Genomic DNA, 19,361 nt, shown 5'->3' on the forward strand with positions numbered 1-19,361 from the left:
ATAGTGCACCCCCAAGAAAAAGACCCTCTCGAACCTGGCAACAAATCATCCTTAACAAAAACTAAACTAAAGCAAGACAAAGAAGGCATTTGAACAAGATGTCTTTTAGTAACAATTTTTTAGTATCGAATAGACAAACTAGCCACGAATTGAATTTTTTAAAAAACCCTACGTGGAGCCAAGATGTAATTGGCTCAACATGAAGTTTATTATAATCTTCCTCCAATTTAGGACCAACCATAGTATATTCTCTTCCTACCTGGCTTACACCACCCACACTACACTAGCTTAATGACCACGTTGTCATCCTAAACTTAAACAAAAAAGATAGGGATTAGGAATTGGTGTAGGGGCTCACTTAATAGCTACACGCTTACATGTTCCTTGTGTCTTTAAATACCTCCCAGTGCCTCTACCACCTACACCTAGCATGAAAGTGCATGCTTTCCAATAGCTGCACATGTGTTGCTACCTCTATGTAGCTTGTGGATACATAGAGGTAGTGTCTCCTTTTTCATCCTTGTTCTGGCCACCTCATTTGCCTCGTTTGTGACCTATCACCCATCCCTTCCCTTTCTTCTTAAAGCACCAGGATCTCGTATAGATTCCCACTAAATAGGGCTTTTCAATAATCATTGGTACATAACCTTTGGACTCTAAACTAATATATGCAATTGTTTCTTTCTTATGTTTATGGTTGATCTATGACACGCTCAAAGCTTCCGATCTTCTTTAGCCTCTTCGTAATGGGTTGTTTGTTCATGAGGATACTATCCTCCACCCCCATCAAAAGGCGTTAATAAGTTAAATCCCACATTAACTTTTGAATTTAATGAATATAGTTAAACCCGAGTTCCCAAATCTCGTTCATTTTTTAATACCCATATTGTAGTCACACACTTGTCTTTTAAAGTACAAATAGAAATACTGGCAACTCTTACATCTAATTAGCCAAAATCTTTGCAGATTCCTCCCCCTCCTCTACCTCCTCACACTAGTATGCAAATGAAGCAATGTTCTCACCTCGCGGGGGGGGGGTGTGGTTTCACCTATTAATTTTGAGACTATCACATGAATAGCCGAAGGGCTTATTAAATTTTATTTTTTCTCACATTTTCACATAATACAGAAGAGTACCATAAAATAGAATAATAATTTTTTGTTACAGATTGAATAGAAAAAGGGTGTATTTTATTGAACGCGCACGATATACACAATTTATACATAGTGACCCCCCGAGGTTCTCACACTACCATGAGGATTTGAACTCTCCATTAGTCCATTCACAAGTGAGCCAATTCGTTGTAGTTAAGCTAGCACTCTTGCGATGGTGCTTGATGTGGCGACACTTCTAGTATATATAAAAAAGATTTTTTCATATTTTCCCACCGTTTCCTACACCATTGGCCACCTCCCTTCATCCTTGGGCGCACATGGTGCACCCGACTATCATTCTTTCAGCTCATGATCTTGCCTCAACCATATGACCTTATTTTCCTTTCTGTAGGTATTTTTTTGGTGCTAGTTGCTTGCCGATAAGATAAAAGTAGACAAGAAAATCTGCCTAACTCACTACTGATTGGTTTGATGCATCATACGGTCGATAGAAAAAACCTCTCCCTCCCTCCATATTTCTCTCACATACACATGCAACCTAGTAGCCCTTTCCTTTAAAATGTATGGGGGAATCTGCTTTGGAGCAAGAGAGGTTGCTAGTCTAGGGATAATTGTGCCTGGCGATGCTTGTCTTGGTTTTTAAGGGGCAATCAATGGAGTGTATGGTGCAATTGATGCCTACTTATTGGCACTATTGTATGGGCTTGTGGTGGTACTTTATAGAGAATCTATATCTTATTTCTTTAATACCATCATATATACCATTGCAAAGGTACTTCTCAGACACAAGAAAGCCCCATTAAGTTTCTGTCATGGAAACTTTTATGCTCTCTATGCAATCTCAAATTGTACCACCCAAACATTACATAATGATAGAGCATTATCTTAGATGAGAATGAGAGAGAGAGAGAGAGAGAGAGAGAGAGAGAGAGAGAGAGAGAGAGCCTATTCTTAGACCTTGCCTGTTGTTGTTGTAGGTTCAAAAGCATACAAGATTGCTTTAAAAATAGCCATGTATAAGAGCAATTTTATTACCTTGGATAATCGGCAAGTGGTGAGATTTTTCTTTCAATACACACCCCCGCACCAACCCAACTTTTCTAAAAATTCTCTATTTAGCGTGCAAAATCTTGATTAAATTGGGAGCACCTAAAAATGGAGAGGATTTTAGGAATTCTCTTTTTTCTTTTGGTTTTGGCAAGCCTCATGGCTTGAACAAAGAAAACTGCAAAGAGAGTGGATCAACCAAAAGCCAATATTTCAATAATCTGTAGAGACTTTGATTAGAGATCCACAAAGATGTGTTTTGAAAAGCATAATTGTACTTAGAAAAATTAGAAAGGAGCTAGAGAAAGTAACCTTTTGTATTCCAAAAGCTCCATTTGCTCGAGTTGTCAAGCAAATTAGTGACAGATGTAAAGAAGGATTGAGATGGGGGCATATAACTCTAGCATGTGTTCAAGGAGCTTGAGAAGACTACCTGATAGAGTATTTAAATGACACATATATTATTTTTGCTCATGCACATAGAATTACTGCCATGTGGAAAGATTTTAGTACTTTTGTAATGCTTAAATCAAGGTTTGAAAACTTTTGGATCTTTGTATATAAAAAAATGAGAAATATTCTATTGGTTTCTTTAGCAAGGCTACCTAAAGATAGAGTGAAGATTCATGATATAATACATGATCGGGATACTAAATTAAATCAAGAGAAACTTAAAATTTTAAAAATAAAGGAAGAAGATAAATTAAAACAACAAAACTTAGCTCAACAATTAATTATCCTTCATAGAGAGAACCTTATGATCAAAAAATTAGAAGGTTTGGGAATCAAATGTCAAAGTGTTTGTGACGGCGGACCAAGGACATTTAGAAGGATTTACTCTTAAGAGATAAAGAAATTGACATGTTGAAAAGTAGAGATGCAAATACTTTTGTTTAGTTCTTTGCAAGGTAATTATTTTTTCTTAAGTAGCTCAATTTTAGTTGCTACATATTTGATGGATGTACATCTAATGTAGTATTATAAATTTTGAACTTGATGAACAATTTCAGCTAGAGGTTCTCATTTTAGATTGTGAATTTCTTGAATCCCCAATGCAAGGAAAGCTCCAAAAGAACTCCTTCCATGGTCTACGTATTGTCTAGATACAGTGAGATTGATCATAATTCCTTATTTCTCAAAGTAAGTTACACTTATATTCCATTGAGCTAATATCTCACAAAATGATTTTTGTTATTCTTATCTATGTAGAAGACATTGGAGCCTTGCAATTATAGAAATCCAAGAGAAATACACACTCTGCTTCAACTCTCTTCTAGAAACCATCCACCCCAAAATCCAAAGTGCTAACTTTTTCTTTAAGTCATGTGAACCTTTTGATTGCTACAATTGAGTCTTTCCACCAAGGAGGATTGTTTCTGAAAGAAACAACACATAAAAGTATCCATGTAAGAAATACTCGCCATATCATAAATTAAAATGTTGTTTTGAGCATAATATCAATTTGTATTTTTAATGTGAGAAACTATAAACATTGTAGATACCTACATAACAAGACAACTACAAGTGTGGTTGGTACCTATTGGATAGTATGAAAGCACTTTTGAGCTGTTTATACAGTAATAAAGATGAAACAAAAAAGGTGTCATAATAATCAATATCTAATTCTCCTAAATGATTTTCTCATATTAAACTGATCATTTAATGTGGGGAAGGCCAGGGGAGAAACAGCTAGCAGACCGGCCACAGTAGGGATCCAAAGGAGGGAAAATAGGGATCCAAAGGGGGGGCCATCTGAAAAAGAGCCATGTGCAACAATGGGCGAAAAAGACCCTAAGGTTCAGCCCATTAAGACTTCCAAAATGCTAAGGTTCCAAAATTCAAAGGTTGTGTCCAAAGGTCAACCCTAGGGAAAATTGGATGCTTTGTGTGTGCCCTAAAAGTCTTTGCACATCCCTACATGGGAGGGGGCGAGCCCTAAAGGTAGGGGATGAGAGAGAAAGCCACACACACACACACACACAGGCTCCCTTTACACAAAGGGAATGAGGGACACATGTCAGCTCCCTAGGCCAGATGCCCACAAGGTGTGCCCAATTTCTATTGGATGACCCTTGAAGTGGACCAATGAGAATTAAGCTAGAGTAAATCTAGTTTAATTAATTTAAAAAATTTTAATAAAAGAAACCAATGAGAATTAAGTCTCCTAGAAGACTATTGGGCAGTCTCCCAAGGGGTCCAATGAGCATTCATGAGCCACATGGCTTGCCTGATTCCTATTGGCCAGGAGACAAAGGGGTCCAATGAGAGTTTAGTTTAATTATTTAATTACCTAAAGCTCTCACAAAAGGGGAAAGGGGGGCACATGTCAGAAGGCTATCACTTATGCTGCTTAATTGTAATTGGCTTGACTTGGGGAGGGCCAATGAGGCTTCAGCAAGAGCAATTAGCAAGAGGGCTCGCCCAAGAGAGAGAGGGGGCTGATTTTTGCAAGGCATTATCACACACACACACACACTCACACAAGCTCATGTGTGAAGAAAGAGAAGACTATCTCTTCCCAAGCTTTAATGGAGAACTCATCACCTACTCCAAGCTTGTGAGATAGAAGCCTACATCAACACTCTCTTGGCATGTGGATGCAAATCCAAGCTTCAATGCATGCTCATCTCCTCTACCAAGCTAATTACTAAGCTAAGCTATGCTACATATGAGTGATTATGTGAGGAGATGTACATCTTTCTCGTAAGATACTCCTTCTTCCTCCCAATCTACTCTCATACCCTGCTAGCTCTCACCATCTTCGAAGGTGTGTGAGGTCTTGGGTCTGAGAACGGGGATAATTCAAGTTGTGTTTGTTAAGTGTTTTGCTTAGTGCATGAAGTTTCCATCTTCATTGCACTAGCTAGTTTTGAAGGAACACAAAGCATTGTATTGTACAATGTCTCTCTTGATGGGAGAAACCATAATACAAAGCCTTTTGGAGGGGGGACCGGCTCCATGAAAATCCGGTCCTCAACTGTTGTCAATAGCTTAATTTCTCTCTCTTTTGAAAGTATTGTCGATGCTATCTAACTAGGTGTTATGCTTTTTGTTGCTCTCTCCACCCAAGCACTCTTGTAATTCTCATTAGGAATCTATTCTAATGAAATGCCCACTATGTTCATGCTAATTTTTGCTACACATAAGTTATTAGGCCATTAAATGTTACATTGGTATCAGAGCTCAAGGTTTCTCTTTTCTTGCTCAAGAAGGGAGGTCCTCAAGCTAGCTACAAATGGTTGGCCTGTGAGTAAGTAGAATAGGGATTTTTCAGCCTTGCAGTGCGCCTGCCTTCGTGCAGTTAATGGGGCATCACCGTCGAGAGCTATGGTCTTAATAGTGGAGTCCTACAGGGCTTGCCTACGGCTTAACCACTATTGAGCTATTAGAAGCTTGACAGGAGCCGGTGCTGTTTTGGTGTCAAAAGACCCTCTCTTCTATTCCTTGCAATTAATGGTATTCGAGCCGCGGGTACAGTAGCTTGAGTGCTTTTTCTAAAGAGGTAAAGAGGAGTAGCAACTAGGGCTTGAAGTGCCAAAGTACACCTAAAAAAGTTTACACCTAAAAGTTGTTATAATGGCTGACAATAGTAAAGAGAGTGAAATTAATGTTGATAACTTTGATTTTGCTCATGAGCAAGCTACTAATGATGCTTCAATGCTTGTTAACTATCTGGTTTCTAGGCTTCAACAAGCCATGGGCAATCCATCTCTCCAAAGTGAAGTGCAACGGCAGCTCCGTGCTCACGGGATTCTCCAAGCTCATCACCATGACGAGAGAACACCTAGGAAGCCTCCTTGTGAGACTACCAAAAGAGGTCTCTCTCCGATTCGGGAAGAAGAAGAGAATCCATATGAAGGGCTCAAGAATTTACTTCTTGATGATGCATCTCCTTCCCAAAGGAGAACTCAAGAGCCTCCACCAAAGGAACGAGAAAGAAGCGAGTCTCCCCCCACCTCGGCGGAGATGGCTCCACAAAGACGGTGGGCTAAACGCTCTCCATCACCACCAAAGCGGAGAAGACCATCACACTCTTCTCCACGCCATAATTCAAAGAGGGATGATAAAAAGCAAGAGAAGAAAAAGGCGAGAAAGAGGACACCCTCTTCTCCATCTTCTTCATCCTCTTCCTCTTATGAAAGCTATGGTGAAGACGACAAAGATCTGCAACCTTTGAACCATCAAAAAGAAGAGGCCATAGGAAATCCTATGCCGCATGGAAGAGGTCGTCCAAGTTGAAGAAATTCAAAGTGGGAGGGAAGAGCATCTCTTTCCTTACCTATGATGGTACCTTTGGTGCTACGGACAAAGTCTTGGCCTTTATCCAACAATTCGATGCGGCGTTTGGAGATGAGGGCTTCACGGAGTCCTCTAAGCTACGCCATGTAGCTATGCACTTTCAAAAGTCCGCCAGACAATGGTGGTCTAGCCTACGAGCCAACGGTGAAGCTCCACGAACATGGAAAGCTTTAAGAGCTTCCATTATGAAGCAGTTTTTGGCCACCGATGCCAAAGACAAAGTACTTACCGAATGGCGAAGCTTAAAGCTCTCTCCCAATGAATCTATCCACAAATATGTAGACAAGTTTTGGGACCTACAACTCAAAGCCACTATCTTCAAAAAGTTGGATTTTGGAGAGCAAAAGCAACAATTTTGTGCGGGCTTAACCGAAGAAATGGCAGAGTATGTCAACTCCCAAAGACCACGTACCATATCGGCGGTAATACACCACAGTATGGTCGCCTCTCGAATCAATTTCCAAACGGGGGCAAAAAGAAATAATAAGCCCTCGGAAAACAAGGGTTCCAATGAGCCTAAGGGGAAGGACAATGTCCAAAAGTCTCCTAAGGGCAACTCCAACAAAGCTAAAGAGAAGGGAGTTTACAAAGGTAAGAATAAACTCTCTCCTGAAGAGCTGGAGCATTATCGTAAGGATAACCGGTGTTTCAAGTGCGGCGAACAAGGGCATGCGTACCGCGCTTGTCCCCAAAAGAACAACCGCCAAGATCCTCCTAGAGCTTCCTTGGTTGAAATCCAAGAGGAGGAGACTCACCAAACTCACCACAAAGGATCTCCTCTATGCCATGCTTGGGGAGAGGTAAGAGAACATGATGCTTTTATTCTCTTTGACCCTGGTTCTACTCACAATTTTATATCTATAGAGTTGGCCACCAAGCTAGGAATACAATCCTACGAGATGGGAGATGTCCTACCCGCAGACAGTGCCTTCAATGGGCAAGAAGCTTCAGTCACTCCCTTAATCGGGAAATTGAGGCTTCATGTCCAAGGCTATGTGGACAAAGAGGACTTCTTTATCTCTCCTCTCAAGCATGAGGATGTAATCCTAGGGGCACCATGGTTTGATCGCCTGGCTGCCGATGTTAAATTTCCTGAAAGGAGAATTTCCTTTAAGTTCAGGGAAAAAGACATGTATATAGATGCTAAGGAAATGGGTAACACCATCCCCATTGTACATACACCAGCTTTCAACAAGTCAATAAAGAGCTCTATTTCCGTGTACATGATTTTTGTTAAAGACTCTCAAAATGAACCTAATGCTTTAGCAAAAGAAAATAAAAGCAACCAAAAGGAATTAGAGTTATCCAATTTTGTCAAGAGGTTTCAAGATGTTTTTATTGACGACATCCCTTGTGAGCTACCTCCTAAACGAGGTAATGATGACCATGCAATTGAACTTCTTTCAGGAAGTTCACCGCCTAATAAAACTCCTTATAGAGTTTCTCAAGCTCAACAAGAGGAGATTATGCGGCAAGTGCATGAGTTAGTTGAGAAGGGTATGGTTAGGCCAAGCTCATCTCCATTTTGCTCACCTGTGCTATTAGTGCAAAAGAAAGACGGCACATATCGTATGTGTGTCGACTATAGAGCACTAAATAGGATCACTATCAAGAATAGGTTTCCCGTTCCACGGGTAGAAGACCTATTTGATAAGCTACAAGGATCGACCTACTTCAGTAGGGTTGACCTAAAAAGTGGCTATCATCAAATATAGTTGATCAAGACATTGTAAAGACCACATTTTGTACTACATTTGGTCTTTACAAATACATTGTCATGCCTTTTGGCTTGACCAATGCACCAGCCACATTCAACCGCTTGATGGAGAAGCTGTTCACGCCTCATCGAACCTTCACTGAAGTGTTCTTTGATGATATTATTATCTACTCTAATTCATTGGAGGAACACAAGCAACACCTCCAGGTAATATTTCAAGTTTTAAGAGAGAATAAACTGTATGTTAATCGAAAGAAAACTGAATTTTTCTTGCAAGAGATTCAGTATTTAGGTCACATTATCTCTCAAGATGGCATCCAAATGGATCCATCCAAGTTAGAGGTAATAAAAGGATGGCCTAAACCAAGGAATCTTCATGAACTAAGAAGCTTCATAGGTATGTGTGCATACTATAGACGCTTCATAGAAAAGTTCTCACAAATTGCGGGACCATTACATGACCTAACAAAGAAAAGCGTTAGGTATACATGGTCTGCTAAGGAGAACAATGCTTTCGAAAAGCTTAAAGAAAAGGTTATCTCTCAACCTGTGCTTACACTACCAGATCTCTCAAAACCATTTGAGGTCCAATGCGATGCTTGTGGTGATTGCCTTGGAGTTGTTTTGCTCCAAGAAGGGCACGCCATAGGCTATGAGAGTCGAAGGCTCGACCCTGTTGAGCAAGCTCTAGGCATATACGAAAAGGAACTCCTTGCAGTTCTACATGCCTTAGACTCATGGAAGCACTATTTATTGGGGACTCCTTTCATTCTGCGAACGGATCACCAAAGTCTTAAGTACTTCATGACGCAGACCAAGCTCTCCAACAAACAAATGAGGTGGGAAAATTTCCTTTCGCAATTTCATTTTCATATTGCTCACATTGCTGGCAAGCATAATCAAGTAGCTGATGCACTCTCAAGACGGCCGAGAGTGAATGCGGTTTCCATAGCAACTCACAATGATCTATCTTCAATGATAGATGAGTATGCTATTGATCCCGATTTTAGAGATGTGATTTCAGCCCTTGCATTAGGGAAGAAAGAAGAACCATTTACTTTACAAGATGGTTATCTTCTCTATGGCAATAGACTATGCGTTACTAACTCACTACGTGAGAAAGTAATGTATGAATCTCATGCTCCACCTTATGCGGGGCATAGAGGGATTCAGTCTGCCTTAGAGGGAATTGAAACATATTTCTATTGGCCTACCATGAAAGTGAACATACAAGAGTATGTTTCCAAATGTGTGGTATGCCAAAAGACAAAATTTGATAGAGGGAAGCAACTTGGATTGCTTCAACCCTTGCCAATCCCTAATTCACCATGGGAGAGCATATCCATGGATTTTATCTTTGGATTGCCTAAGTCTATCCATGGGAATACGAGAATATGGACGATAGTAGACAGGTTTAGTAAACAAGCTCATTTTATACCTGTCAAAAAGACTATCAAAGCCCATCAAATGGCAACCCTCTTTATTTCACAAATTTTCAAGTACCATGGCTTGCCCATGTCCATAGTGCCGGATAGAGATCCTAGAATGACCAGTAATTTCCGGAAGGGTCTCTTTGAGAATTTAGGAACAAGGCTAAACTTCTCTTCGGCCTATCATCCACAAACTGATGGCCAAAGTGAAATAGCTAACCTAACCATTCTCAATCTACTAAAAGCCTATGTAACGGAAGTAGATCAAATATCCCAATGGGAGAAGTACTAAGCCCTTAGTGGAGTATGCTTACAATAACACTGTACATACTTCCACGGGAAAAGCACCTTTTGAGGTAATTGAGGGAAGATCAAAAAGTCCCTTGCTACTTAAGGTACATGGGGAGATCTTCGCTGCAGATGAGTATAGCCGAGACCTACAAGAATCTTTCCAAAAGATTAAGGATGCTATCTCTATCTCACAGCAAAGGCAAAAGGCTGCTGCTGACAAGCACAGAAGAGCCCAAGCCTTTAAAGGAAACGATTGGGTCTTGTTAAAGTTTCCCAAGGCTGGATTAAGGCACACAACGGGCAAGAATCCTACGGGTCACCAAAAGTACTATGCTAAACTAGCAAAAAGGTACTATGGTCCCTTTCAGATTCTTAGGCCAATCAATGAGATGGCCTATCAACTCAAGTTGCCCAATCATTGGCTCATACACAATGCTTTTCATGTGAGCCTATTAAAGCCTTACAAAGGAGAGACACCTCAAGAACCAACTATTGAAGACCCACCGGAGATCGAGGACCAAGAAGAGGTGCTGCAGCCCGAGTCCATTCTCCGACATGAAGACAAGGTACTAAGAGGCGATAAGACTATCCGACGATATCTTATTAAGTTTAAGAATTATCCTTTTGAAGATGCTAGATGGATGCAAGGCATACAATTAAAGGATAACCTAAACCTTGTCAATGCTTACAATGCTTCCCAAGAGTAAGCAAATGTACAAAATGTTAAAAATGAACAAAATTTTTGTCTTATAAGACTCTCTTTTTCTTTATTTGTGCACAAAAATGAAGTAGTATGCATGCTAGATCAAGTTTGCGGAGACGACGTCTCCCAAACACCAAGTAGAGCTTGTCACTCTACGATGGAAGACTGATAGGACTAATGTGCAGACATGCTTGCGGCAGCCTCAGGCTCTCAAGCGCCAAATGGACTAGTCATCCATTGTGGAATGATGTCGTAGGGTAACATAGGGATCCTCTACCCGCTAAGAAAAGGACTCATGAACATGCTTTATCTTCTCTACACCATAGTCGAGGACGACTATGATTTCAAGAGAGAGGTAATGTCATAATAATCAATATCTAATTCTCCTAAATGATTTTCTCATATTAAACTGATCATTTAATGTGGGGAAGGCCAGGGGAGAAAAAGCTAGAATATTGTTTAAGCTAGCAGACCGGCCACAGTAGGGATCCAAAGGAGGGAAAATAGGGATCCAAAGGGGGGGCCATCTGCAAAAGAGCCATGTGCAACAATGGGCTAAAAAGACCCTAAGGTTCAGCCCATTAAGACTTCCAAAATGCTAAGGTTCCAAAATTCAAAGGTTGTGTCCAAAGGTCAACCCTAGGGAAAATTGGATGCTTTGTGTGTGCCCTAAAAGTCTTTGCACATCCCTACATGGGAGGGGGCGAGCCCTAAAGGTAGGGGATGAGAGAGAAAGCCACACACACACACAGGCTCCCTTTACACAAAGGGAATGAGGGACACATGCCAGCTCCCTAGGCCAGATGCCCACAAGGTGTGCCCAATTTCTATTGGATGACCCTTGAAGTGGACCAATGAGAATTAAGTTAGAGTAAATCTAGTGCAATTAATTTAAAAACATTTAATAAAAGAAACCAATGAGAATTAAGTCTCCTAGAAGACTATTGGGCAGTCTCCCAAGGGGTCCAATGAGCATTCAGGAGCCACATGGCTTGCCTGATTCCTATTGGCCAAGAGACAAAGGGGTCCAATGATCCAATGAGAGTTTAGTTTAATTATTTAATTACCTAAAGCTCTCACAAAAGGGGAAAGGGGGACACATGTCAGAAGGCTATCACTTATGCTGCTTAATTGTAATTGGCTTTGACTTGGGGAGGGCCAATGAGGCTTCAACAAGAGCAATTAGCAAGAGGGCTCGCCCAAGAGAGAGAGGGGGCTGATTTTTGCAAGGCATTATCACACACACACACTCACACAAGCTCATGTGTGAAGAAAGAGAAGACTATCTCTTCCCAAGCTTTAATGGAGAACTCATCACCTACTCCAAGCTTGTGAGATAGAAGCCTACATCAACACTCTCTTGGCATGTGGATGCAAATCCAAGCAAGAGCCAAGCTTCAATGCATGCTCATCTCCTCTACCAAGCTAATTACTAAGCTAAGCTATGCTACATATGAGTGATTATGTGAGGAGATGTACATCTTTCTCGTAAGATACTCCTTCTTCCTCCCAATCTACTCTCATACCCTGCTAGCTCTCACCATCTTCGAAGGTGTGTGAGGTCTTGGGTCTGAGAACGGGGATAATTCAAGTTGTGTTTGTTAAGTGTTTTGCTTAGTGCATGAAGTTTCCATCTTCATTGCACTAGCTAGTTTTGAAGGAACACAAAGCATTGTATTGTACAATGTCTCTCTTGATGGGAGAAACCATAACACAAAGCCTTTTGGAGGGGGGACCGGCTCCATGAAAATCCGGTCCTCAACTGTTGTCAATAGCTTAATTTCTCTCTCTTTTGAAAGTATTGTCGATGCTATCTAACTAGGTGTTATGCTTTTTGTTGCTCTCTCCACCCAAGCACTCTTGTAATTCTCATTAGGAATCTATTCTAATGAAATGCCCACTATGTTCATGCTAATTTCGCTACACATAAGTTATTAGGCCATTAAATGTTACAAAAGGTAAGGACTACAACTTTAAATTGACAAAGAGAAATAAATTTCTTTTGTTAATTGAGCGCTTTAACTTCATTGTAGATGCTAATGCAAGTTTACATGGAGCTTGACTTGCTACAGTTGAGAATGGATATGATCGAGGGTATAGTAGATAGAATCTCGATCATAAGCTGGGAGAAGGAAAAAAAACTTGTCCAAAGTTGAAGGGCCTAAAAGTCCATGCAAGGCCTCTGACAAAGACAAGGAGGAAGAGCTAAGCTGGAAAACGTGTACAACAAAAAAAGAAGCACCATCAAAGAGGCTTATTAAAATTTGGAGGATGTTCCAGATCTTCCACATGATGGATTGCAAGACATTGATTGGGAGATGTTAGATCCTTAAACAAGTGACTTTGCTTTACCAAGATCCCAACCTCAGGATGAATTAGTCTCCACAATTTTGAAGATCTCTGAAATAGAAGACCAAAGTGAAGAAAAGAAGAACAAGAATGAAGATGACAATGTAGATATTGAACATAAAAAAAGACTAGCTTAATTTGGATTTGTAGATATTTTATACAAAATGTTTTGTATAAAATACTTACTTATAATGAAACTATGTGAATCAAGTCATGTTCAAGACTTTTGGAGCTTATTATGCTCTCTCTTCTTTTAGAGATATGCATTGAAAAGTTGAAGTTGTTAAGGATGTTCTTAAAATAAAATTAAAAGTACAAAAAAACTTACTCTTTGTCCATAGATTTGAAAGATGAAGTTCTTTGACTAAGGAGATGCACCTTTAAGAAACTTTTCATATAACATGTGTTCACAAGTATTATAAAAAACCCTTTAATTACATGCTTAAGGTAATAAAATGACCCCTCTCTAAACTCAATTAAAGAACACCTTCTGTTATTATAATCCTATTAATATTTTAAAAATTTGGCAATTAAAAAACCCATTCATTTGAACTCACATGTGTAACATTTAATGGTCCAGTAACTTGTGTGTAGCAAAAAATAACATAGACATAGTGAGCATTTCATTAGAATAGATTCCTAACGAGTATAGCAAGAGTGCTTGGATGGAGAGAGCAACAAAAGCATAACACCTAGCTAGATAGGCATGAAAAATACTTCAAAAAGAGAGAGAAATTAAGCTATTGACAACAATTGAGGACCCGATTTACATGGAGTCGGTCCCCCCTCCAAAAGGCTTTGTATTATAGGTTTCCCCCATCAAGGGAGACATTTTACAATACAATACTTTGTGTTCCTTCAATAACTTGCTGGTGCAATGAAGATGGAAGCTTCAAGCACCAAGCTCACACTTGTTAAACACAACATAAATTCCCTCACGGTCTCAGACTCAAGACCCCACACACCTTCGAAGATGGTGAGAGGTAGCGGGGTATGAGAGTAGATCGAGAGGAAGGAGGAGTATTCTTACGAGAAAGAAGTATGTATCCTCACATAATCACTCATAATAGCTTATCATAGATTAGTAATTAGCATGGTAGAGGAGATGAGCATGCATTGGAGATTGGATCTTGGTTGGATTTGCATCACAAAGCCAAGAGTTGTTGGTGTGGGCCTCCCTTCTCACAAGCTTGGAGTAGATGATGAGCTTTCCATTAAAGCTTGAGAAGGAGATATAGTCTTCTTTACTTCACACATGAGATTGTGTGAGTGTGTGTGATAATGCCTTGCAAAAATCAGTCCCCCTCTCTCTCTCTCTCAGTCGAGTCCTCTTGCTAACTGCTCATGCTGGCATCGTAATGGCCCCTGCAAAGCTTAGCCAATGACAATTAAGAAGCATAAGTGATAGCCTTGTGACATGTGTCCCCCTTTCCCCTTTTGTGAGATCTTTAGGTATTTAAATAATGCAATTAAACTCTCATTGGACCCCTTAGTCATCTGGCCAATAGGAATCAGGCAAGCCATTGGGCTGTTGAATGCTCATTGGACCCCTTAGGAGACTGTCCAATAGTCTTCTAGAGAGATTAATTTCTAATGGTTCTTTTATCAAGTGTTTTTAAATGAATTAAACTAAATTTACTCTAACCTAATTCTCATTGGTCCACCTCTATGGCCATCCAATAGGATTTGAATGCACCTTGGAAGCAACTGGGCTAGGGAGGTGACATGTGTCCACTATGCTCTTTGTGTAAAGGGATCTTGCAAGAGTGTGTGTGTTTCTCTCTCATCCCCTACATATAAGGCTCGCCCCCTCCTAGATAGGGATGTGGGAAGACTTTTGAGTCTTCCCACTCGCATCCAATTTACCCTAAGGTTTGATCATTGGACATTACCTTTGAATTTTGGAACCTTAGCATTTTGGAAGTCTTAATGGGATGAACCTTAGGGTCTTTGCAGCCCATTGATGCACATTTCTCTTTTGAAAATGGCCCCTCCTTTGGATCCCTATTTTCCCTCCTTTGGATCCCTACCGTGATCGATCTGCCAGCCTAACCAATATTCTAGCTTTTTCTCCCCTGGTACTTCTCCATATAAAATGACCAGTTTAACATGAGAAAATCATTTAGGAGTATTAGATGTTAGCTATTATGACATTACCTCTCTCTTGAAATCATAGTCGTCCTTTATTATGGGGTAGAGAAGATAAAGCCTATTCATTAGTCCTTTTCCTAGCGGGTAGAGGATCCCTATCTTACCCTACGACATCGTTCCAGAATGGATCACTAATCCATTTGGCACTTGAGAGCCTAAGCTACCACAAGCATGTCTGTGCATTAGTCCTATCAATCTTCCATAGTAGAGTGACAAGCTCTACTTGGTGTTCGGGAGATGTCGTCTCGCAAACATGATCCTAAGCATGGATACTTCTTAACATTTGTGCACAATAAAGAAAAACAAAGTCTTACACGACAAAAAATTTGTTCATTTTAAACATTTTTACATTTGCTTACTCTAGGGAAGCATTGTAAGCATTGACAAGGTTTAGGTTATCCTTTAATTGTATGACTTGCATCCATCTAGCATCTTCAAAAGGATAGTTATTAAACTTAATAAGATACCATTGAATAATCTTACCACCTCTCAATACCTTGTCTTCATGTTGGAGAATAGACTCGGGCTGTAGCACCTCTTCTTGGACCTCGATCTCCAGTGGGTTTTCAATAGTTGGTTCTTGAGGTGGCTCTCCTTTGTAAGGCTTTAGTAGGCTCACATGGAAAGCATTTTGTATGAGCCAATGAATGGGCAACTTGAGTTGATAGGCCATCTCATTGATTGGACTAAGAATCTAAAAGGGACCATAGTACCTTTTGCTAATTTAGCATTGTACTTTTGGAGTCCCGTAGGATTCTTGCCCGTTGTGTGCATTAATCGAGCCTTGGTAAATTTAAGCAAGACCCAATTATTTTTTTTAAAGGCTTGGGCTCTTCTGTGCTTATCAGCAGCAGCCTTTTGCCTTTCTGTGAGATAGAGATAGCATCCTTAATCTTTTGGAAATATTCTTGTAGGTCTCGGCTATACTCATCTGCAACGAAGATCTTCCCGTGTACCTTAAGTAGCAGGGGACTTTTGGATCTTCCCTCTATTACCTTGAAAGGTGCTTTTCCTGTGGAGGTATGTATAGTATTATTGTAGGAATACTCAACTAAGGGTAAGTACTTCTCCCATTGGGACCTTTGATCTACTTCCATTGCAGAGGATTTTAATAGATCAAGAATTGTTAGGTTAGCTATTTCACTTTGGCCATCCGTTTGCAGGTGATAGGCTGAAGAGAACTTTAGCCTTGTCCCAAAATGATCAAAGAGACCCTTTCAAAAATTACTGGTCATTCTAGGATCTCTATCCGACACTATGGACATTGGCAAGCCATGGTACTTGAAGATATGTGATATGAAGAGGGTTGCCACTTAATGGGCTTTGATAGTCTTTTTGACTGATATAAAATGAGCTTGTTTGTTGAACCTGTCTACTATTGTCCATATTCCCGTATTCCCATGGGTAGACCTAGGCAATCCAAAGATAAAATACATGGATATGCTCTCCCATGGTGAATTAGGGATTGGAAAAGGTTGAAGCAATCCAGGTTGCTTCCCTCTATCAAACTTTGTCTTTTGGCATACCACACATTTAGAAACATACTCTTGTATGTTTGCTTTCATGGCAGGCCAATCAAAATATGTTTCTATCCCTTTTAGGATAGACTAAATCCCTCTATGCCCCGCATAAGGAGGAGCATGAGATTCATACATTACTTTCTCACGTAGTGTGTTAGTAACACATAGTCTATTGCCATAGAGAAGATAATCATCTTGTAAGGTAAATGGTTCCTCTTTCTTCCCTAGTGCAAGGGTGAAATCACATCTCTAAAATCGGGATCAATAGCGTACTCATCTACCATAGAAGATAGATCATTGTGAGTTGCTATGGAGACCTCATTCACTCTCGGCCGCCTTGAGAGTGCATTGGCTACTTGATTATGCTTGCCAACAATGTGAGCAACATGAAAATGAAATTGCAAAAGGAAATTTTCCCACCTCATTTGTTTGTCAGAGAGCTTGGTCTACGTCATGAAGTACTTAAGGCTTTGGTGATCCGTCTGCAGAATGAAAGGAGTCCCCAATAAATAGTTCTTCCATGAGTCTAAGGCATGTAGAACTGCGAGGAGTTCCTTTTCATATATGCCTAGAGCTTGCTCAACAGAGTGGAGCCTTCGACTTTCATAGGGTATGGCATGCCCTTATTAAAGCAAAATAGCTCCAAGGCAATCACCACAAGCATCACATTGGACCTCAAATGGCTCTGTAAGATCTAGCAGTGTAAGCACAGGTTGAGAGATAAGCTTTTCTTTAAGCTTTTCAAAAGCATTGTTCTCCTTGGCAGACCATGTATACCTAATGTTTTTCTTTGTTAGGTCATGTAATGGTCCCGCGATTTGTGAGAGCTTTTCTATGAAGCATATATAGTATGCACACATACCTATAAAGCTTCTTAGTTCATGTAGATTCCTTGGATTAGGCCATTCTTTTATTACCTCTAGCTTCAATGGATCCATTTGGATGCCATCTTGAGAGGTAATGTGACGTAAATACTGAGTCTCTTGTAGAAAAACTCACTTTTCTTTCGATTAATATAAAGTTTATTCTCTCGTAAGACTTGTAATATTACCTGGAGATGTAGCTTATGTTCGTCTAATAAATTAAATTAGATGATTATATCATCAAAGAACACTCCAGTAAAGGTTTGAATAGCTTCTCCATCAAGCGTTTAAATGTGGCTGGTGCATTAGTCAAGCCAAAAGACATGACAATGTATTCGTAAAGACCAAATGTAGTGCAAAATGCGGTCTTTACAATGTCTTGATCAACTATCCTTATTTGATGGTAGCCACTCTTTAGGTCCATCCTACTGAAGTAGGTTGACCCTTGCATCTTATCAAATAGGTCTTCTACCCATGGAACGGGAAACCTATTCTTGATAGTGATTCTATTTAGTGCTCTATAGTCGACACACATATGATATGTGCCGTCTTTCTTTTGCACTAATAACACGGGTGAACAAAATCGAGATGAGCTAGGCCTAATCATGCCCTTCTCAACTAACTCATGCACTTGCTGCATAATCTCCTCTTGTTGAGCTTGAGAAACTCTATAAGGAGGTTTATTAGGTGGTGAACTTCCTAGAAGAAGTTCAATTGCATGGTCATCATTGCCTCATTTAGGAGGTAGTTCACAAGGGATTTCATCAACAATAAAAACATCTTGAAATCCCTTGAGAAAATTGGATAACTCTAATTCCTTGTGATTGTTTATATTTTCTTTTGCTAGAGCATTAGGTTCATTTTGAGAGTCTTTAACAAAAATCATGTACACAAAAATAGAGCTCTTTATTGACTTATTAAAAGCTTGGATATGTACAATGGGTATGGTGTTACCCAACTCCTTAGCATCTATGTACATATCTTTTCCCTGAACCTAAAGTAGATTTTCCTTTTAGGGAATTTAACATTGGTAGCCATGAGATCAAACCATGGTGCCCCTAGGATTACATCATCATGCTTGAGAGGAGAGATAAAGAAATCCTCCTTGTCCACATAGCTTTGAACATGGAGCCTCAATTTTCCAATTAAGTCAGTGACTGAGGCTTCTTGCCCCTTGAAAGCACCATCGGCGGGTAGGACATCTCCCATCTTGTAGGCTTGGATGCCTAGCTTGGTGGCCAACTCTATGGATATGAAATTGTGAGAGAACCACGGTCAAAGAGAATAAAAGAATCATGTTCTCTTACATTTCCCCAAGCATGGTATAGAGGAGATCCTTTGTGGTGAGCATCCTTTTCTTGGATTTCAACCAAGGTAGCTCTAGGAGGCTCACTTCATGTATTCTTGTGGAGACAAGCACGATAAGCATGCCCTTGCTCCCCACACTTGAAACATAGGTTATATTTACGATAATGCTCTAGCTCTTCAGGAGAGAGTTTATGATAATGCTCTAGCTCTTCAGGAGAGAGTTTATTTTTACCTTTATTAAATCCCTTCTCCTTAGCTTTGTTGTTGTTGGTGTTGCCTTTAGGAGACTTTTGGACAGTGTCCTTCCCCTTAGTCTCGTTATTATGGTCCTTGTTCTCCATGGGCTTAAGATTTCTCTTAGCCCCTTGTTGGAAATTGATTCGTGAAGCCACCATGGTATGGTGTATGACCACAGATATGGTGCGTGTCCTTTGGGAGTAAACATAGACCTGCACAAAATTGTTGATTTTGCTCTCCAAAATCCATGTTTTTGAAGACAGTGGCTTTGAGATGTAAGTCCCAAAACTTGTCTACATATTTGTGAATAAATTCGTAGGGAGAGAGCTT

The 19,361-nt window shown here is 40.1% G+C and overlaps 1 pseudogene; it reads left to right on the forward strand.

Moving 5' to 3' along the window:
* The first annotated feature begins 2,920 nt into the window (after window positions 1-2,920).
* Window positions 2,921-12,759, forward strand: LOC147449153 (uncharacterized; annotated as a pseudogene).
* The last annotated feature ends 6,602 nt before the right edge of the window (window positions 12,760-19,361 follow it).

Source organism: Adiantum capillus-veneris, chromosome 10, assembly GCF_014529385.1.
Source record: "Adiantum capillus-veneris isolate H3 chromosome 10, ASM1452938v2, whole genome shotgun sequence".
In the NCBI taxonomy this organism is placed as follows: Eukaryota; Viridiplantae; Streptophyta; class Polypodiopsida; order Polypodiales; family Pteridaceae; genus Adiantum; species Adiantum capillus-veneris.